This window comes from Acanthisitta chloris, unplaced genomic scaffold, assembly GCF_000695815.1.
Source record: "Acanthisitta chloris isolate BGI_N310 unplaced genomic scaffold, ASM69581v1 scaffold2486, whole genome shotgun sequence".
Taxonomy (NCBI): domain Eukaryota; kingdom Metazoa; phylum Chordata; class Aves; order Passeriformes; family Acanthisittidae; genus Acanthisitta; species Acanthisitta chloris.
This window is the reverse complement of record NW_008678513.1, coordinates 1740-8241: the sequence shown is the minus strand read 5'-3', so window position 1 is coordinate 8241 and position 6502 is coordinate 1740.

Below are 6502 nucleotides of genomic sequence, written 5' to 3'. Positions count from 1 at the left end.
TAGGGAAGGAATGAGAATGGGCTCTGCTGAGCTTAGTGAGCTAATTACTGGAAATGTGGTCCTGTCTTCTGGAATTAGAGGAAAATTTCCTAGTTAAATTCCCAGGATAGTGTATGAATCTTAATGGGAAAACCATCTCTATAGAGGAAGGTGGGGGCAGCTTTTTGAACGTCATATCTCGAATTCCCTGTAGACTTCAGAAAATCTGTTTTTGCTTCTGAAATCCTACTTCCACACAAGCACCTTCTCTAATATGCTACCAGACTGCCTAGCCAGGCTGGCTAAAAGAAACTTCAGCCTCTTCCTCTCCGGAACAAGATGTGAAACAAAATCATTTGCTTTTTAATGGAAAGGGCACGAGTCTCTTAAAAAACAGTTTTAAAAGGTATCTTGCCGTCATCTGTCAATGAACTTCTATCTAATATGACTTGTTACATTTCTTTAAACTCATAAAAACGCACCAAACAGCTCTGCCCCTTAACTTCAGTGAAAGGCAAGATGGCTGTAATTATTAGAAAATGACATGATTACCTATTCAAGGCTGAAACAAAGGAAATCCCTGCCCAAAGCAGTGGGGAGGTACTCGACCTCTACCAGAAGACAGGGCTATCAAACATGCTTACATTTCCCCCTGCCGAGGTCAGGGTGTTCAAGAAACAGTTCAGGACACAGCAACCGTGGGCATGCTCGTGTCTGAAAGCAAACATTTCAACCTCTGCCTCATTTAAAATTCCCTGGTAAAATCTGGGACAAATTCTACCTAATTTATTTGTTCTTCAGATTGATAATTTAGCCTATCACTTTAAACATTTTGTTTAGGCATTAAATATGGGTCTGCATGTCCTTGCTTTGCAAAAAAAAGATAAATTCTTGAGAGCAATTGTTTTGCAGAAGTTCTCATTTTCCATCAGACATATCACTCTGCCTTTAGCATTTCCTAAAGGATGCTGGAAGAAAAGCACCAGTCCAAGAGCTGGGTCTCATAGCTTAATAAACTGAAGAATCCTTTCAGAACATTCAGACCCTCCCTACTCTTCTGGCATTGTGTATGAGAAGAGATTGACTGTTGGTCTAACAAAACATGGCAATGTTTTTATTCCTAACACGTGAATGAAACTGATCTGATACACATTAGAGTCATTTAAAGCAAACTTTGTTGTATTTAACAATCTTATCAGTCAAATGTTTATTTCCTTAGTTGGCTTTTTAAGCAATTGTGACTGTTAGTGCTTTGAACACAATTTTTCACAATGAGAGCTGCTAGATATCAGTCCACTGGTTTTAAAGTGTGAGCAATAGTTTTGTGAGACACTCTGTGCACTGAAAACTGTCTGGATTTTTTTCCTGTGTTTTTCTTACCTATTGGTTCTTTTTGCTGATGAATGAAGCTGAAACTAATATCAGTTACCTGAACTCGTGAGCATGATACTTGTGAACAGAAGCACTGTAGCACTAAGTCTCCAAGGTTACATCTATACTAGTAGGTAGAAGAGGCCACAGACTTCAGCAACTCGGTACCCCAAAGTAAGAGACCACGTTCAATCTTCTTCTGCTTGCTCACAGCAGCATTACTACACTCCCATGGGGGACATTTGCCAGGAGTGTGAGGATCCTGCAGCACTGTCTATGGCTGGATGGAGGGAAGCATTTGTCAGGGTGTACACACCATGCTCCCTGACATGCTGAGGTTGCTCCCCAGCAACATCCTGGGGGGGGAATTGCAAACCTGCTGCTCCAGGAACATGCACAGGTGGTAAATTTGCCAACAGTTCTGCTTTGAAGTTCCCTCCTGGCCACAGCATTTGAGGATTTAACTCTTAAGCAGATTGGGGTTATAATCACTGGGATGCGAATCCTAGATTGCTTCAAAGGATTCAATTAAATATGCTGCACAATAAATCACATGCATAGGAGGCTATTTGGGTTTGGCACCATGCATGGGACTAGAGCCTAATTAGGTCTTTATTGCTAAAAACCTCTGATCCTAACACTGTCTTCATTTCACGATGTCTGTTTTGCAAGCTGTCTTTGTATTAGCTAACACAGGGATGCCAACACCACAAAATGGAACTTGATGTAGAAGTCATCAAAGCAGCACTGATTGAAAACTGAAGTTATTCATGAGCATTCAAAAGGCAGATTCTGATTCAAAGGACACCGATGGGCACAGAGAGATGAGATTCAGTTATGCCCACTGATGTTAACAGGTTGCGAAGTCTAACAATCAAAGAAGCTTTTAGGCCAGGTTGAAAGCACCAGTACTGAGCCCAAGGAGAGTACTGTGCCTAATCTTGAGGTCAGATGAACTAACTGATTTCTGAGCTTTCACAGGGAATAACAACATTTGGACCGTAGGTCACTTAGCATTGCCTGTGTTCTGAGAGAAGGTGACTTAAAATCATTCAAAAGGTTTTAAAAATGAGGCAAGAGAACACAATCTTGCAATATTCTCACAGGGCCAGGGAGGTATGAACAAACTGGGAATTTTCTTTCAGGGCAAATATTTTCTGCACACTTGATCATCTCAGATAAATTTTGTTTTCCCAGCATCACGGAAATTAATTTCGAGGTTTCAGGTACGCGTAGCAAAATATTCTTGAAGGTTTATTTGTGTCATTCCAAATAATCTAACTTTACAGAAAGTAGCAGATATGGCAGTGCACACTTGAGAGTCAGATTTTGCTGGGTACAGATTTACATTCAGTCATGGGCTTTTGGCTTCTTATTGATAACTGGAAGACTGGAAATATTTTGCCAATAACACCTTGAACTTAGGTTGTTGCTATTGAAATTGAGTAAGGAAAGAGGCATACAGTCAGAGCAAGATAAAGTTTTGTGACCCATCAAAAAAAAGCAGATGCCTATTATCACTTATTTCTGAAATATCTTTTAATGCAAAAAAAAAAAGACATTTTTCAAGATGGTATCATATAAAAAGGATCATAAATTAAGGATGCCTTCTGAAGTGTGTCACCTGTGATTCTGTGTTAGTGTTGCTTATATTGCTTTGCAGCTGGCTCCTGCTAGATGAATTTTTAATATTTGCCATTTGGTTACTGTATTTTAACATGATATAAAATGTTAACTTAATCTCATTTTAAAATTATTCATCTTTTGATAACAGCTTTTGCTTCATGCCACAAGGTGGTTGTGATTTCTTGATGGAAACAGTTAATGTCCAAGCTTTTCAGAACCTGCCAATCAGCATAACTATGCTGAACTTATTTAGAATCATACAATCATAGAATATCCTGAGTTGGAAGGGACCCACATGTACCATCAAAGTCCAGCTCCTGGCCCTGCACAGCACAGCCCCAAGAGCCACAACATGTCCCTGAGAGCATTAGCCAAATGTTTGCTGTGCACAGGCTGGGCTCTGATATTTTTAGTTGCTTTTGATTGTTTGTTTGTTTGTTTATTTTTAATGCATGGCACAAACTCTTCTGGTCAGCTCTACTGCTGAAATGCTAAAACGAAACAGGGGTAAGGGCATATAATAAAAGTGTTTCAAAAATATTCCAAACATTTTTATTAGGGCTTTATCTGTGAATCATATATTAAAGCAGCATAGACTTACACAAATATTGTGAATGCTCCCCAGAGACCAACTTATTCCTGGATTCTTTTAATCTATTGTATTCTTAATCTTCAAGCAGCATAAAGATCATGAGGAATGTACTTTACTTTCATGTGCTTATAATTTTCTCCATGTGAATACAAACATTGTAGTTACATGGGTATTTCACAGTGCAAAACATTCTTTGTAGACCAGTGAAAAAGAGCCAGAAGGCTGACAATGGAAAAATGGTTAAGCTAGCTGAATTTATATATTATAAATTGTTACACAACACAGAAGATTGGCCAGTTGGCAAGCTTTCTAAAGTGTGCTTTCTAAACAGTGAAGACTGTCACAAATATTTAAACAGGTGGGAAAGTGAAAAGTAAAAAGCATTAACTTTTTCGTTTATAATGATCTGCCTCGTTTTGCAATAAAAATCCAGTGTAACAAAACAAAACACTTAATTTGTTTCCTGTGGACCCTTACCCTCAGATTTATTAAACAACATTTCATGAAAGACTAGCTCTAGCCACACTGGAATCCCTGCTGGTCAGAGATGGGCACTTGGATCACTTTGGGTGTCAAAGTGCAGAAGTCCTTAATTTGTGCTTTAAGAGGCGAAGCAGCATCCTGCATGTGAGATGCATTTCCTCACAAATGCCACCTAATGAATAAATTTATGTAAGTAATAGATACAGAAAAGTCTGTTTGTTTTGGGAAAGGCAAGGTCAAAGTCTGTGCTGTCATCCGAGTAGAAGCTGGATCTGAGCAAGTGTCTTTCGTTTCAAAGGAAGTCCACCCCACAGTTTAGAAACTGAGTAGAAGAATGACTCCTCTTGTCTCAGTTGACAAAGGGCTAAAGTCTTGTCTCAAGTAAAAATGACAAATTGTAGCTCTTATTTTCAGAGCTTTTTTTTTTTCAAACTTACTTGCTGAATTTACTAGCTACTTTGTTGGCTTTAACATTAGCCAGAATCATACTTTTAAAGATCTTGAGGTATTTAATTTTTAAATCAGAAAGCTTAATTGTTACTGCAGTGATTTTTAAACATATCATTCTAGTTTTGTTGTTTGGCAGTGTTCCTCCCCTCTACAAATGGGTTTAGTTACTACAGTTATTGAGCTCCCATTAGCAAGTTCCTTCCCTAATCATTATTGTTCCCGAGTTTACTGTCACTGAGAAAATGTACACCATGATTATAGCAAACAGTTAACCTCAAGAAATCATAACTGTATGTTTAGAAACCCTTTTTAGAGTTTAGCTGTATAATTCATCCAGTCTAATATCATTGATCTCTGTTTTTCTAAGCCTTAAAAAGACTGCTTCAGAATTTGTAGACCAGAGAGTCAAAATTTTCTTGCATGTGACATATTTTTTGCACAGACTGAGTCTGTGCTTGTCTATGAAGTACCTTTGAAAGCGTCAAAAGTACCAGATGTGAGCTGAGGCAGACAACCAAGGCCAGGGTGAGTACACGGTAGCTGGATGAGCAGACAGGCTCTTTCAATCTATCTATCTCTCACTAGTTATAAATCCATCTCCTGACTGATGACATCTGCTTCTGCTACAACATGGCAGCAGCCAAACCAAGCAATGTAAGAAGAGGCAAATATGAGGAGTATAGGGAAAAGGAAATCAGAGATTGTATCTGTTGATTTTTTGTCTAAATATGGAAATTCTTATACAATAGACCATCAAATGTAATTTCCTATGTCTTAGAGGACAAGCTGTACATTTTTTAAAATAGTTCAAAAGGTTTACGAACTTGAGCTCAGGGTGTGGAAGTGGGAGGAAGGGACCAGAGGAGTTGTAGAGAAAAAGAATGGAGTACAGGATATCCCTCTCCCAACAGTTTTCAAAAAATCCCTCAGTTTGAGAGTTCTGTGTGTCAGTACCAGACAGTCTGTTCATTTAACAGCACTGGGCCCACGGCAGATTGATGACAGGGAGGTCTTTATATGACAAAAGTAGAGGAAAGACGCAATTTTGTGCAAGGCCAACAGAGAGATTACTTGCCAGCTCCACATATGGGAGAAGACATTCAATATGAGAACTGCAGCAGTTTCTTCATGCCACTCTGCATCGTGTGCTGTGAAAAGGAGGAGCCAGCAATATCACAATAGTGCTCTGCCCTTTGTTGTACTTTTTCTTCTCTGCTTGAAACTCCAGATGTGCCTCAATCTGCCCCATCACAGCTTTGCCCCTTTCTTACAGAGCAGTGCTCCTACCTCAGCTTCCCACTGAGGGCCACAGCCCTGACCCTTCATTTACCAGAAGTGAATATACCTAGTGCTGATTTACTTCTTTTAATATCCTGTTTCCAAATGCTTTTTTCAACTGAATTCAGAAAGCTGCCTACACTCATTTGGTACTTGAGATTCTGCCAGTTTTCTGCTTCATGGTTGCAAAATCTTGAAGAAACCACTGGGCAGTATTAGGTCTCTGCTAGGTCAAAGAAGAAATAAAGAAGATTTCCAAAGAACTAGGACAACCTTTCTCCCAGTACTTGGAGAGAAGGTCTTCTTTCTTGTCTGGCAATACTTGCTGAGTATGTGGTAATAGACTTGTACAGGCTATTCTTGCCTAATATCATTAGGACATTACTGTACTGAGAAAAATCAATGCAACTTTACAGCTATTAAGCAAAGTGTTGTCCGTGGCAGGCACATGGATTCCTTCAAAAAACAGTCTTGGGAGACTTGACTGTGTCACATGCACCCCAGTGCTTAACTTTGGAAATGTGTTTGTCTCAAACAACTTTTCTGGGTAAGCCTGAGATACCTGAATAAGGCACAAAGTGTAAGGTAGAGGGTTTTTTTATGCAGAGTCACAGTCCTTCCCAGAAGGTTAGCGATCAAAGCTGGCAGCTTGAAGGATCAACAGGAGTGACTTTTTGTTTCCTTCCAGAGTTCAGGCTCATACAGCCTTGTCCATCAGTAAGA